General features: G+C 42.6%; 1 protein-coding gene across 9 annotated transcripts in view; it reads left to right on the top strand.

Annotated features, from left to right (window-relative positions):
• ZNF521 (zinc finger protein 521) overlaps positions 1 to 13674 on the top strand; it is a 239752-nt gene that overhangs the window by 189128 nt on the left and 36950 nt on the right. The window lies entirely within an intron of this gene.

Genomic DNA, 13674 nt, shown 5'->3' with positions numbered 1-13674 from the left:
TCTCAGAGCGACATGTGAGATGCTGGATACCCGCCAGCACCTTGGGAATTCAGCGTGATCATGAGGCGCTGTGGAGCGTGCAGGAAGAAGCCCTTGGCTTGGCTTCCTTTGTTGCATGGGTGGGGAAAAACAAACCAGCATTCAGGGAATTCAGTGCAGTTCTGGTGGAGTCCTGTACCAGCACCACAGTAACATGCAGTGATACACAGAAACGTGCAAAAAGCAGCCCCGGCCCCAAGTGCTTGCAAAGGCGCTCTGCATGCTCGCCTTGCGAAGGAAATAGCACTTCTCTCTTTTGGTAAATAACTGCAGACTGGCCTTCTAACAGTGACTTCACATCCCAAACCATACATCAGGTGAGCTCAATGGATGTCAGCCAGGCTGACCATGAAGAATATGCTCTGTTTGGGGGTTTTTTCGCCCCTATACCGTAAAGTGAGGCATGAGGATGAGTGCCAGGGTCACCTGGGATCAGCCAGGCTGCTCTGCACTGGGTGGGACTTGTAGGAGGTGGCAATAGAGTGACAATCCTGGGACATCTGGGAGAGCAGAGAATTTCCCTTCCCCACGCCTCACCCAGAGTGATAACTAACTAAAAGATGTATCTTTAAAACACTGTTCTTCATATTGCTGACAAGCCTGAAAGCTCAACATATGTACGAAGCCCTGTTTCTTGAGGATACTGTGCCTATGCAGCAGTCACATGTCCCAAGTACTCGTCTGTCCAGGTGTCAGTCCTCCCTGTTTTGTTCATGTCTGAGAGAAGGAGAGAGGGCTCAGAGAGCTGTGTTTCTACCCCTTTTGTGAGAGTGCAGTTGAGTGGAGGACTGCAATCTGTATAGTGTTCCTGGAGAGGAAAAAACTGTATGCTGAGATTCAGCCCTTTCTAAACATTACGGATTCTGTAGTAGAAACCAGAAAAATAGGACCTGGGAGAGACCTTCCGTATGTACGTTCTTGGACACAGAGTCAATCAGCCAGGAAACACAAATCTGGAGAATGCAAGTCTGTCTTCTTTCCGGTTCGTGTAGAATTGTTTGCTTGTTCTTAATCTTTGGTTAACTTGTGTTCATCTTCTCCTTCTGCTCAGCTGGGATGCTCTCACTGCACTACAATTTCTTTCCTATGCAGAGCCATCTCACTCGCTGATCTTTACAATAGTTCCCTGCTCCTTTGTATAGATTTGTGAATTTGACATGGAAGCGGATACACGTGTGTGCATATGTATGCACATACTCGCTTTTCCATAGTTTCAACAGCAGTTAAAAGGATTAATGAAAATCCTAGTCCAGCAATTTTTCCATATGTTTGCAAGAAAGTCTGCCTTAAAACGTTTACAGGGTGTCTGTAATGATGGTATTAAAGCATCAGCATTGCCCTTTATGAAACACAGTCTGGGGACAGTTGTGTTACCAGTTTACGTGTGACTAATACAAAACCGTGGAAGATGCTTGGTTTGAGGCCTATTTCAAGAATAAGTTGCAATTGCCAAAAGACAGAATAACTTTTCGCTAGTGAGGAGCAAGTGGATAACCTGTCAATAGTGATGATCTAATGGCAGTCTCCAAGCTGTGCTGTGTCATCAGCCAGCTGTCAATCCCACCAGCGTTGTCTCAAAAGCACTAATTGTTGTGATAGTATCAGTGTGAAAGCTGCAAAGGAAAAAACATAGTCCCTTGGTGCCGCTTTGTAAAAGATACCTTGAGGATCAAAGTTCAGCTTGGCTTGACTGGATTCCATTTTTGCTTGCATAGCTACCTGTTAACACATTACTAAGCACCTAATTGTAGCTGGTTGCGGCTGCAGTTATTTTGCTGGTAAAAGAGGTCAATCAAACTGACTGCAGGCTCGAAAAAAGGTATTTGCCAGCTTCTCATGAAAGCATCTCCACTTCTCCCGTGCAGCCCCATTAGGCTTGGATCAGGGGAAAAATGCCTACTCCTTCTCATACAGGTTGATATGAGAGACTTGCTCTGGCTATCGTTTAAGGAGTTAGTCAAAATTTAAGGAGTAGTCCTGCTGAAGCAGTAGTAGTTCAGGCATCATTTCTGTATGCAATTTGAAATGCATATGCCTGTATGTTTTATTGATACACGTGTCTATATTGCTGCCCTTCCACTTTCTCTTTCTCCAGCGCAGTTCATTCAATGCTTGACTGTTAAGTCCTGCAAAAGAGCAGAAAGTATTTCTTCTTCTCTTTTGATTAGGAGCGTCAAAGACAGAAATGATATCTGTGTTTATATAGAGTCTAATATAACACTGGCATTAGAAGAGATATATAATTATAACTAGCAGACACCTGTCAGTAACGTTCTCTCAATATTCCTCCACTGTTATTTTTGGCTCCTTTTTGCTCTGTTAATCCATCCATTCCCATCTCCAAATCCCACTGCTTTTTCCTTCTCATCATCTCAAAGATCTCTCCATTTCTTTCCACCTCTACAGCCAGTTCTCTTATTAGAAGCCAAGTTATATTTCATTTTAACCATGTTGCTTTTCCTCAGACTAGACAAATGCAGCCACCAAGCTGGTTTTGGATACTGATTTATGTGGTTTACTTACATCATCTTGTGATGATTTTCAAAGATTTCTGTCCAACCCTACCTACGCTCCCTTTTGAGATACCTGCATCCCTACCTCTGTGCTCTTCTAGTGCTCCTGGCTTTGAACACCTATTTCTGGAGTCACAGCCAATGTCCTGTTATCTTTTGTCACGGGGCTCTTGTGCTTTGAAGAAAAGCTGTCAGGACCCCTGCACAGCTCTACCTTGTCCAGCTTTTTGTCCTCTTCAAAATCTAAGTTCTAAGTTCTACCATGCTTGCCTGGAGTGATTATTTGTTTCAGAAAAAAAAGAACACAAATATGTGTGCCTTATTCAGTGTTCCCAGTCCCATTCTTTCCTAGGCGCTTGTTCTCACACAGACACGTTCTCTGGGATGGGGCCACCCGCCTGGAATATAGTGTGAGCTGTGGGGAACAGGTAACAAGGCCAGGTGACAGCATATTCTGTTGTTCTTCTCATCCCTTCAGACTCTTAACAGGTTACAGCCATGGAACGACTTAACCTGCCAGCATTTCTTTTGCTCATAGACATCTTCAGATGGTCTAGAAAAATACATTTTTAAGAAGATTCAAGTGACTGGGCATTAAGGATTTGGCAAAGCTTATGCAAGCAGCAGGATTTGAGACCCGATCCTGCGGATACCAGGGCATTTTACAAAGCCCTGAATACGGAGAGAGGCAAGAGAGGAGAGGCTATATTTATCCTGGTAGGCAACACCAGGGACATGAAAACAATTGACCCCTTTGTTTCTATTTCTCCCCACTTTTGCAACCCTGCCAGGCCTAATTTAGCATCTGTACTCACCTTCCCTGAAGGCAATGCAGTCTTTTACTTGGCTTGAAACTGTTTTCCAGAAAACCCGTATGTCAGCTGGCAGAGGGAGAGATTTCTTGGAGAATGGGTGTGTGAGCTGGGTTCTGTGGTTCCTTGGTTTTCCTCCTGCTCCGGGTGTACCTCAGGAGACTAGCAGCCTGATGAATGCATTGTTCTAAAATGTCAAAAGGGCCTCTGGGCACAAAGTGTCGTGTCCTTCAGAACCACCCAACTCCTGCAAAAGCAAGAGAGGTGCAGCCATAGGGAAAATGTCAAGTTGGGACTGAATAGCTGCGAGCGTCATTGCCACCGGTAAACAGGATCGCTTATTTGACCGGGGTAAAACGAATGCTAAAAATACACGGTGCCTGACCACTTCTCCCATTCAGTATGGCATCCCAGCTGCTGAGCCAGGGAGTTTTGTCTGCATTTGTGACACATCCTGCGTTAAAAAATAAATAAATAAATAAATAAATCAGGGAACATACAGTAGATGCATTTTACTGCCAGAGTGGAACTTCACAATCCTACCAGGGGACCTTTTTGTAATGTTTGTAATGTGCTGCTATCGTGCTTTAGCAAAGAAAAATGTCACTGCTGGGCTTTATTTTTAACAGACTTTTTTAACATCAATTAATGCAAGCAAATGTAGTGAAGCAGATCTTCCTTTTTATTTATATTTGGGTGAAAGCAGTGAGGGGGCTTGGGGAAATGGGATGCATGGGCAGGGGGCAGAGGGGGCAGAAAGGGAGTTTCTTCTGCCGTTCCACAGCAGAGAGGTGCATTTGCTTTTAAAGGGACGTAAATGCAGATGGGCAGCCAACTTCCCCTGGCAGTCGCTGGGGTTGAGAAATCAAGCTGCCTTTGAAGGTACCATTCGTGTTGCATCTTAAAAAAATACATTACAAAACATGCAGCCTAAGTTATCCAGGATGAACAACTGCATGCTCCACTGGTGTTTGCTTGGCTGACATCAGTCAACCCCCATGTGCCCTCTTTTTAGTATAAGAGGTAAAATGATCAGGTCGCCCTAAGAACTGACATTTGTTACTTATTGCATGAACCCTGTAAGAGTTGCATCATATTATATTTTCCTTATGCTTGAAATCATTATACTTGCAGTGTTTTCTAGCTTTCCCCTGTTTTTCTAACACAAATGCAAACACATGTTCAGGATTGTAGGCAAACTCTTCCCTTCTGACATTGATTTGTTTTCTACTGCTGGGAAGAGACATCCCTGCAAACCTTGGCAATGCAACACGTACTTCTTTCACGTGGGCCTTTCATGGAATTAAAGGTGGAAGATACCTGTTATTTGGCAGGTATTTTTGACTTACCATGATGTGACAGAGTTTTCATCTGGGCACACAGGGAACAGAACGTGTGATTCAAAGATAATGTACTGTACATGATGTAATACCTTACCAACACAGCGAACTAAGGGCAAAGCAACCACTTTAATTTGGAATTTTCCTGCTATTGCCACTTTTTACTGAGGCCTTCAGAGTGGTTTATTTTCCAAGAAACGCTGGTGTTTTGGTATGTCGGCCAACTTTCTGTTTGCTGTAGCTCACTTTCAAGTTATTTTTTTTTCTCTTCATAGCCAGCTTGTTGTTATTTTATCTTTTGGGGGAGAGGAAGGGTGTGTCAGTCACATATATGAAATGTTGGAAGGAGACGGGGGTTGGTAGATGGCTTGCGAGTATGGCTCTCAGCTCGGTTGCCCCACCTCAGTTTGCCTGCTGCTCTGCAGGTATTCTTCATCAGCTATTATTTTCAGTCCTGACCTTTGGTTTCTCGTGCCCAGCTGAACTACAGGCTTCCCACCTTTTCTGCTGTATCATTTTCATGGGTGTAACACAGCAATTTTTCTTCTTCTCTGCTGCCATATCAGATATTGAGTCCAGCAATCAGAACATCGACAAACTATGTTGCTTATTTGTGAAAGTGTCACGGCATCAAAAATCTGTATGCTTCTCTCTTAGCAATATGCATTACCAAATCTAACAGTGGGTTCTTGCTGCTCAGAGTGATACAAGGCATAACAAGTGAGTTTGCTCTCTCTCTCTCTCCTCACCGTCCCTTTTTTTTTTCTTTTTTGGACTGCTGAAATGCCCCTGTTTTTCCAAATATGACTAAAGGGGTAATACTTCTCCTTGACCTTATTTTCTGTTGTTCAGATCCTGCCTAGTGTTAAATCCCTCCGCTCACCTCCATGTTTAATAAATTAAAAGTTGCTTCTTGAGTGAGGTGAAGGAGGCAATTGAAGGGACTTGGGGATATATTCTATCTGCTTTACGTCTTTGCGCCTCGGATGCTTGTTTTCCCCACTTTGTTTGGAAAAAGACGGACAGATAAGCATAATGTGCCGAATAAGTACAGAAACTTGCTGCATGCAAGGTTTGTGATGAAGATACTTTGTTTTAAACAGTCACGGCTTCCAAACGATGGCCCTCTGGCTTTCAAAAAGAAAAGACCAGGCAAGTTAAATGCATATCTTGTACAATTGTGTTACGAAATACTTTTATTGCTTAATATCATCAAGAGGTTGATGATGGAAACAAAATCCTGTGGAGCTGGCCTTTGTCACATAATCAGGGTATACGATATTTAAAAGGTAGCTTAAATGAACCTACTCAGTTCTTGGACAAATTGTTGTAAAGTGAAGAAATTAAAAATTTGCCCACAGTAAAGATGCCCACAGCATCTTTGTAGGTCCATATGGTAGCTGTAGAAATATTTTAATTTTTGGGGGGGGGGCAGGGGGGGGAAGTAGTGCTTGGGAGTACTCTGTAAAAGGGATGGCTATCTTCCTGGCAGTCTTCTTTTCCCTGACTAAATGTGAAAAAACCTGGGTCCACGAGCACTTTGTGTGTCCCCTTCCATTCTTCTGCTTATTCTTCAACTGTGTCAACAGTGTGTGTGGATAAATAAAATATCAAGAACGCTGATATCATATTCCTTTTCCCCTCTCCCTCCTCTAACTTATAATAATGTGGGGCAAAGGTCTACTTAACATAACACAGTTACGATAACTAGTACATTTGTATTTCTGCTATGATGAGAGGTCTGCTGTAGTGAGACTCATCCACTGTTGCTGCTTCTTCTCAGCAGTGTTAATTATTCTTCAGGCTCGTGTAGCGTGCGTATGGAAACACAAAATAAGCGATCAGGGAGTAGGATATTTTTGGTTTTATTTGTTGTGTCAGTGACACTTCCACTCTGACACAAACTCACAGCACAACACTCCTGATCTGTAATGAGGTTGTGTCCCAGGATGTGTATTAAAAGGACTAAATAGTCCCTTGCTTATTCAAAATCCTCATTTATCTGAATTAATTTTGTGTCCCCCATTTCATTTGGGTAAATTAGGTTTCACAGTTTCACAATTTGATCACAAGTCTCACAATGTTCAGTGCTTCTTTTTCAACCTGAGCCCCTGAAATGACAGTACTGCATCAAAATCTCAGTCTTCATTATAAAAAAATCAAATACCTGCTTTCCTCGTTACAGAGAAGCCCTCTGAGGGGAAACTGCCCAAACTTGAATGTCCAGTGCAGAATTCCAGACATACACTTGGTTGAACCTCATGATTTTTAAACCGTGCTCCTGATTTTGCAGGGCTTGGCATTAATAAATTTGGTTTCGGTGACTGCTAGATGCCTTGTGCGTGTACCCACAGCCCTGTGGGGCTGGACCGGGTCGGCTTCGGATGGAACGCCATAGTTTCGCAGTTCTCCTGAGAGTCTGAACGGCTCATAGGCAGAACAGAGCAGGGATGAGGTCTCAGCTCCGGACCCTCGCTGTCTCCGAAGGGGATTTCACTAGAGGTGGAACTGCCTCGACAGCCTGTTTTGCCCCCTCCTGGCCCTGCCGAGGCTCGGCTCCCACAGGGGCATCTCCAAAAGGAGAGGTGTCCAGTAGTGGGTTTCAGGAAGAAGGGGGTGTGGAAGAGAGGGAGAGGGGGAATTTGGAGTTTGCCCAATCCCCCAGGGCTTTAAAGAAGGGGGTGGGAGAAACGCCAGCAAAACCCCACGTCTCTTGACCCCCTTGGCCCCGCTCCTCCCAAGTGCAGTTTCAATCCTCCCTCCTCCCTTTCTTCTTGGATTCCTCTTTTTTTCCTGCCTCGTCTTATTTCAATGAACTGACACACACATACTCATGCACACAATGAAAACTCAGTGGGCCTTTCGGAGAATATTTCGGCCAACAAATGCAGTCTTGTAAGTTATTTATTAGAATATGTCTTAGTAAAAGGGTAACGCCTTCCAGTGGTCAGCCACCTCTCACTTGCTGTTACAGGCATGTTTTTCATATCGCATTTCACATTTCCTCAGAGTCTTACAAGTGTTTTTTGGTTTTTCAGTGATGTTAATCACCTCATAGTCATTTAATGTTACGCCACATTTTTGTCCAGCTCTATAAGTTTTATCTAGAGAGGATATACACTGACCTGTCAGCCTATACATTTATTTTTCTCATAATAGTGCTGTATTTTTTTCCTTTGGTAATATAGTCTGATGCCTTATACTTGTAACCTGCTGTTCTTTTTAATTGCTTATTGTTATTAATTATATAGTGGTAGCATTGTTGGCTTGAGACATTTGGCTGTAAAAATACATCTATCATTATTGGAGCCATTGGAGCTCCACTAAATTAGCCAAGCTCTGTCTGAAAATGAATGCTTCTCTGTATCTCTTCAGTGAAATTTGAGTGAGCGTTAAATCGAGGCTTTATTTTCCATCTTCACCTCCAGCTAGGTTTCATGCCCTTTTCCTGCTAATGCTCGCCACCTCTTCTCCTTCATCAGCCTTTTCAGTCTACCTCCTTTTTTTCTTTATTGTTGCTACTATCTCTGTTCTCCTTCCCCAACCGGTATTTGCCTGTCAAGGATACATCTCATTTCAGCCAATTCTTCTCTGTTTCTTCTACTCTGTTGTTTTTCCTCGTTATTTCGTGTTCATAACTTTCCATTCTGCTACCTGAAAAGTTCACTCGAGAGCAGGAATGTTCTTGGGCACCACTCCTCAACTGCTCGAATACTGGAAAATGATGTCGTTGCTTCAGTGAGGAATTAGATTTGATGAGGAGGTGGAATATATCTGCAAAAGTGGCATTTAAAGTTGGGGGTTTTTTTAAAAAAAGCCAACTCACAAACGTGTAACAAATGGAGGAAAAATAACTAATTGGCCCTCATTATTCTCTTATCCACAAATGAAGAACTTTTAATATAGAAATCCCAACAGCTGTTTGTTCAGCTCAGTGTGAAGTCTCAGTACCAGCAGAGAAAGTGGGAAGGAGAGTGGAGTAGGTTTAGAATGAAGTCTGGTCTGGTTTTTGATATGTGAGCCCAAAGCTGCTTGCTTGCTTTATAGCAGGATCAAAGAGAGACATAAGGAAAGGTTAGTGCAAATTAAAACTGAGCTTTCTCATGCTTTCCAAAATAAAGCAGCAAACTAAGTCAGACGAGCAATATAAATAATACTTTACATTAAATGGAACTTTATCATTTTAATACATTGCTGTACAAGGAGATCTCCCCTAACTGGCAAAGCAGTTTGCTCGGGTGAAAAGAATCTAATTAAATGCCCAGTTATCAGCATAGACCTGAGGGCCTTAATGGCCTGAACTGCTTCTTCCTCCCTGATTTTTCTGAGGGCTGGGGGAGGGGAGATGAAGGTTAAGAGGAAAGAAAGCAGGAAGCTGATACACCCCTAAATGAGTTTAAGAGTCAGATCAATATCATAGCAATTGCCACTCATTTCAGTGTCCCTCACCTATGTAAGAAGATGCCAAATAATCTTTCACTCATATAATGGCATTCAGATTTGGAGAAAATTATCAAAAGTATCTGGTGCATTAGGTAATATGAGGAGCACTATTATTTCTTCACACTGTCAATTCAAAGATCCAGTAACACAGGAAAACTCAGCCCTGCTCTATTCTATTCTATTCTATTCTATTCTATTCTATTCTATTCTATTCTATTCTATTCTATTCTTTTTTTCTGTTTTCCCCGTCTTTTAAGAGTAAGCAGACAATTCTTTGTAGGTTGGATAAACAGCATTTCAGCATTTAGAGACTTTAACTTCCAGGCATCTAATGGCTTCACGCCAAGAGAAAGGCAACTCTGACCCTTTCTGTATACTCAGAACAAAAGAATTATGTACAAAACATAATTTCTACTGCTGGTCCACTGTAGTGTGGGATTAATATTGACACTTTAATTGTCTCCATGCAAGATGTTTTCCCAATACCCCTAAATTTAGAACAGGTAACATTTATTTTATGCAACGTGAAATATCCTCTCCTAGTTTAACAATTTGTGTTTTCTTTGTGCAGTACTTTAAAGTAGATATACCTGTACTTCCTCCAGTTCCAGTAGTCCCAGATGGGTGGGCATTACTAGTAGGTGTTTGACATCAGTTAACAGAGAAAGCTGATTCTCCAACCAGAAAGCAAGAACAATAAAAACAAACTGTAGCCTACACAATGAACAAAAATATCAAAATGAAATGAACAGTGCTAAAAAAGCCAGAAGTTTTTACTTACATTTTACTGTTCTTCATTCCTTTGAATAAAAATGTGACATTTTCATTAGTTTTTTCACCCTACAATTTGATTAAATTGTTAATAACTACTTGGCTAATAACTAATGGCAAGCTCAGAGCCATTCAGATTGTAATTTTACTTTACTAGCGGAGGTTTGGTCAAGAAAACTTTCTTCTCAGAAAGAAATAGGCTCTTAGCTCACAGAAGAGAACAAAGAAAAACTCAGTTCTGACCTTAATGCTGACACTGTGTTCATAAAGATCAGCAGATTAAGCAGGACCTGATTCTTCATCCACTTGAACTTCGTAAGAGCGTTTTCATTCTCTGTTTGGGGTAGAAAAACAGACATTTAGCAGCTCAGGGGTTTGGTTTTTTTATCTGTAATATGCAGATAATAATCTGTCAGTGTGCAGTGTAAGGATGCAGGGCTTGCTCTCACAGAGTTTGGCAGAATTTAGTCCCACAAAAAGTCTAGACAAGAGTCTAGTAAGACAGGAGGCCTGCTCCCCTGAGCTAGTTATGCCAGCGTTTGAAGGAGCGGTCTCCAAGTTTTTAATCAGTGAGCACTAAGTGCTTTTTGAAAAGGTAAACGTTGAGCTGGATCATCTGTCTACAAATAACTCATAGCACTCAGCTTATTCCTAGCGGTTTAAATTTCTTTTTATATCCCATGGTAAAATTGTTTCCAAAATAAGCTCTATCACATGGGATTTTATTGCAATGATGGAGTGTAACCTTGTAATGTGTATAGCTATGTGATGCAACCCAGACTTTTTTGAACAAATTTTAATACCTTTTCCTGGTGCAGTTACAGACAAGGAGTAGCAAATTATGCATGTCCCATCAGTTGGTGAATAGCCCTGTTCCTGGATTCCTGAACTCTCTCCTGGTAGCCAGTTGCCCAGAAAATGCTGTTCTTTGATGGAGAGGGCATTTGCTGCATTTGAATCGTTCTTACTTGAGCTGAAAACATGACAGTTATTAAGAAATAGACCCTGCCAGTTGCCCTTTTTTTATTTTCCTCCAGCCTCACCGAAGCCAGACAATTCATGGCTTTAATAGAACATACAAGGCACATGTGGTAAGAAGAGTTCACTTACAAGCAGCCAAAGTGAGTGCAACCAAGCAAAAAAGTGAACAGTTGGTGAAGTGAAATGCATCCCTTGCTTCAGACAAAAATACAGTGGAATGAAAGATGCAGTAGACTGGCTTTCCCTTAAGCAGATCTAATTTCAAAATCTGGCCCTGGAGAGATGAACTTTTGCTTTAATTGAGGAGGTGGATCCCAGCTCTTTGTCACTCCATCAATCAGCACCCTTTGCTGTAGCTTTAGCAATACGCTGCAGAAGGGTGTAGGATTTATTCCCTGCGTGTTGATTAAGGCTTCCTACCTGGTGCTGCCGGGTGCCGGCGTGGCCTGGCCTCAACAGCGCAGCGCGTATCCCATCCTCTTCCTTCTAACCTTGGCGAGTGTCCTTCAAGACAGACTCATAGCCTGGTCTCAGCCTTCCCCTTGGGAGGCTGCAGTTGTTGGTGACTCTAAAGTTTAGGATTGTTCCTTGCATCTTGGACACCTCGTTCCTCAGGCACGGGCAGAGCCTTGCTCAAAAATCATTTTGAACTGGAAAAAAGCAAGGGGAGAGGCATTGCTCAGGTTGCGGCCTGATGTGTCAAATCTCCCAGTCTCTAGCTAACATGATTTCACTTAAAAGTAATATTAAGAGAAAACACAGAAAATACGTGCAGGCCTGCCTGTGCAAACAGGAGTGTGTGGCACAACAGGGAAATGTAGGATAACAGCGCCGAGAGGGTGAGGAAGGTGTTTCCTTCCTCCACCCTGCAGATGCCAAACACGTGGTGATCTGCCCTAGACACTGCAGGAGAAACACGGGAGTACTTTGCTCTTTCCATCCAATCCTCCATTCTGTCCCAACAGGATGGAACTGATAGGACTTTAAAAAGACCCTTTTTTCCATGACAGGTTCTTCTCACAGCTGTAAATTCCAGCTGCACTCTTTTTCCTGCGGCAAATTCCAGCTGTATGCTTTGCCTTTACTATGTCTCCTTCTTTATCGCTATATTCCCATGCTTTTCATGTCAGCTTCCAAAATTAACACCGTGGTGGACAGTGTTTTTCATGGTGGGGAGTTGTGATAATGTTTGAGAAATTGAAAATGACAGAAGCACCATTACAGTCAGGGAGAAATTATGAACGTGGTGCTGGAGACTTCAGGCTCTGTTTCATTTCAGCTTCCAGGCTTGGAAGAAGTGTTGTGTGTTCTTAGCAGGTGAGGAGACTTGTCATGCACTTACTCACCGTGGTGGGCCCTGAGACCGAATGCGGAGCAGGAATGAGATTGTCTCCAGTGGCACGGAGAAGCTGATGAGTGTGTGGGTGTATGGCCGGTAGAATTAAAAAGATGCAGACAAACACAGTGCCATAAACTAGGAAACACGGGTGGCTGTATACTCTGCAAATTATAGTTTTCTACGGTGTATTTCGTCCTTTCCTGGTTCTCTGTGTGAGACGTAGCCGAGGGGTTAGCTGTCATCCATGGCGTTCCTTCCTTACTCCTCAGATCTCTGGCTTAAAAATGTGTGCTACAAAATTAACTTGGGGAAGAGTGGAAGCAATGTGAAGAGGGAGAAGTTGGTTTAGGGGCATGGTTTGCTTGGTAAAAAAAAAGAAATTATAAAGAAAACACATTGAATGTGGGAGCTGTGCATGCTCTAAACCTGAAAAAAATACAGGGACTGCAGGCCATTTCTTTCCTGTCTTGTATGTGGAGGGCAGAGTTTACACTACTTCTTAGCAGATGCTTTTAGCATGGACCCAGCCTCGTGATTTACCAGGAGGACATCATCATCTTTGGACCTTTGCCTGTAGATTTATTCAGAGTAAAAGGCAGAAGGACCCTTCTGGACAATCTCGAGGGTGAATAAGAGAAAGAGTTACTTATAAACTGTTACAAATTGGTACTCAGTAATGGCTGTAGTGTTGATCAGACAATATAAGAGGGCCCCCAGTGGTTACCGACTTAACAGCTGCATGTAAGTCAGCCAGTGAACATTTGCTTGTAGCTGCTCTAGTTTTGTTTTTATTGAAGAGCAAGAAGCATAAACATGGGACACACAGTCTAGAGGCTGCTTAAAGGGTTTCACTTGTTTAAAGCGTATATTGAAATGTCAGGGCCTTCCATGAAATGAACGAGTTGTGCGCTGAGTTGGTAACACAAATTGGGCCAGGCCGTCCAAAGCAGCACCTCGAGTGGGGGTGCGGGTGGGGGGATCTCGCCTGCTGTACAGCTCACTGGGTAGCTCCACACCGTGGGTAGCCGGTGCAAAGACAAAGGATCCCTAAATGTGAGTATATGCTCAGCACGAAGACCGATTTTGTTTGATTTTATAGCTCGTTATCAAGTTAGCTCTTGAGGTGATGGGCTGCACCTCAATTAAAATCTACCTACCCCCACTGAAGCACTTAATATTTGTGTAAATATTAAACATTTATATGAATATTAAATGCATTTATTTAGAATTGATTCATGTTTACATTTTCCCACTATCTGAATAAAGATTACAAGTGGAAAGTAATTTACTTATGCAGAAATTCTCCATGCATCGAACTCATCCGTGTACCAGCAGTGGGTAAACCATCCTCATCCATGTTGCAAGGTCTTAACCATGTCCAAACTCATATCCTAACCACGTAAGGGCAACAGTAGGCAGCAGTTCTGTGCTGTACA

This window comes from Chroicocephalus ridibundus, chromosome 2 (genome assembly GCF_963924245.1).
Source record: "Chroicocephalus ridibundus chromosome 2, bChrRid1.1, whole genome shotgun sequence".
Classification (NCBI taxonomy): Eukaryota; Metazoa; Chordata; class Aves; order Charadriiformes; family Laridae; genus Chroicocephalus; species Chroicocephalus ridibundus.
The sequence above is the reverse complement of the archived record's forward strand: the minus strand, read 5'-3'. Positions and strand labels throughout refer to the sequence as shown.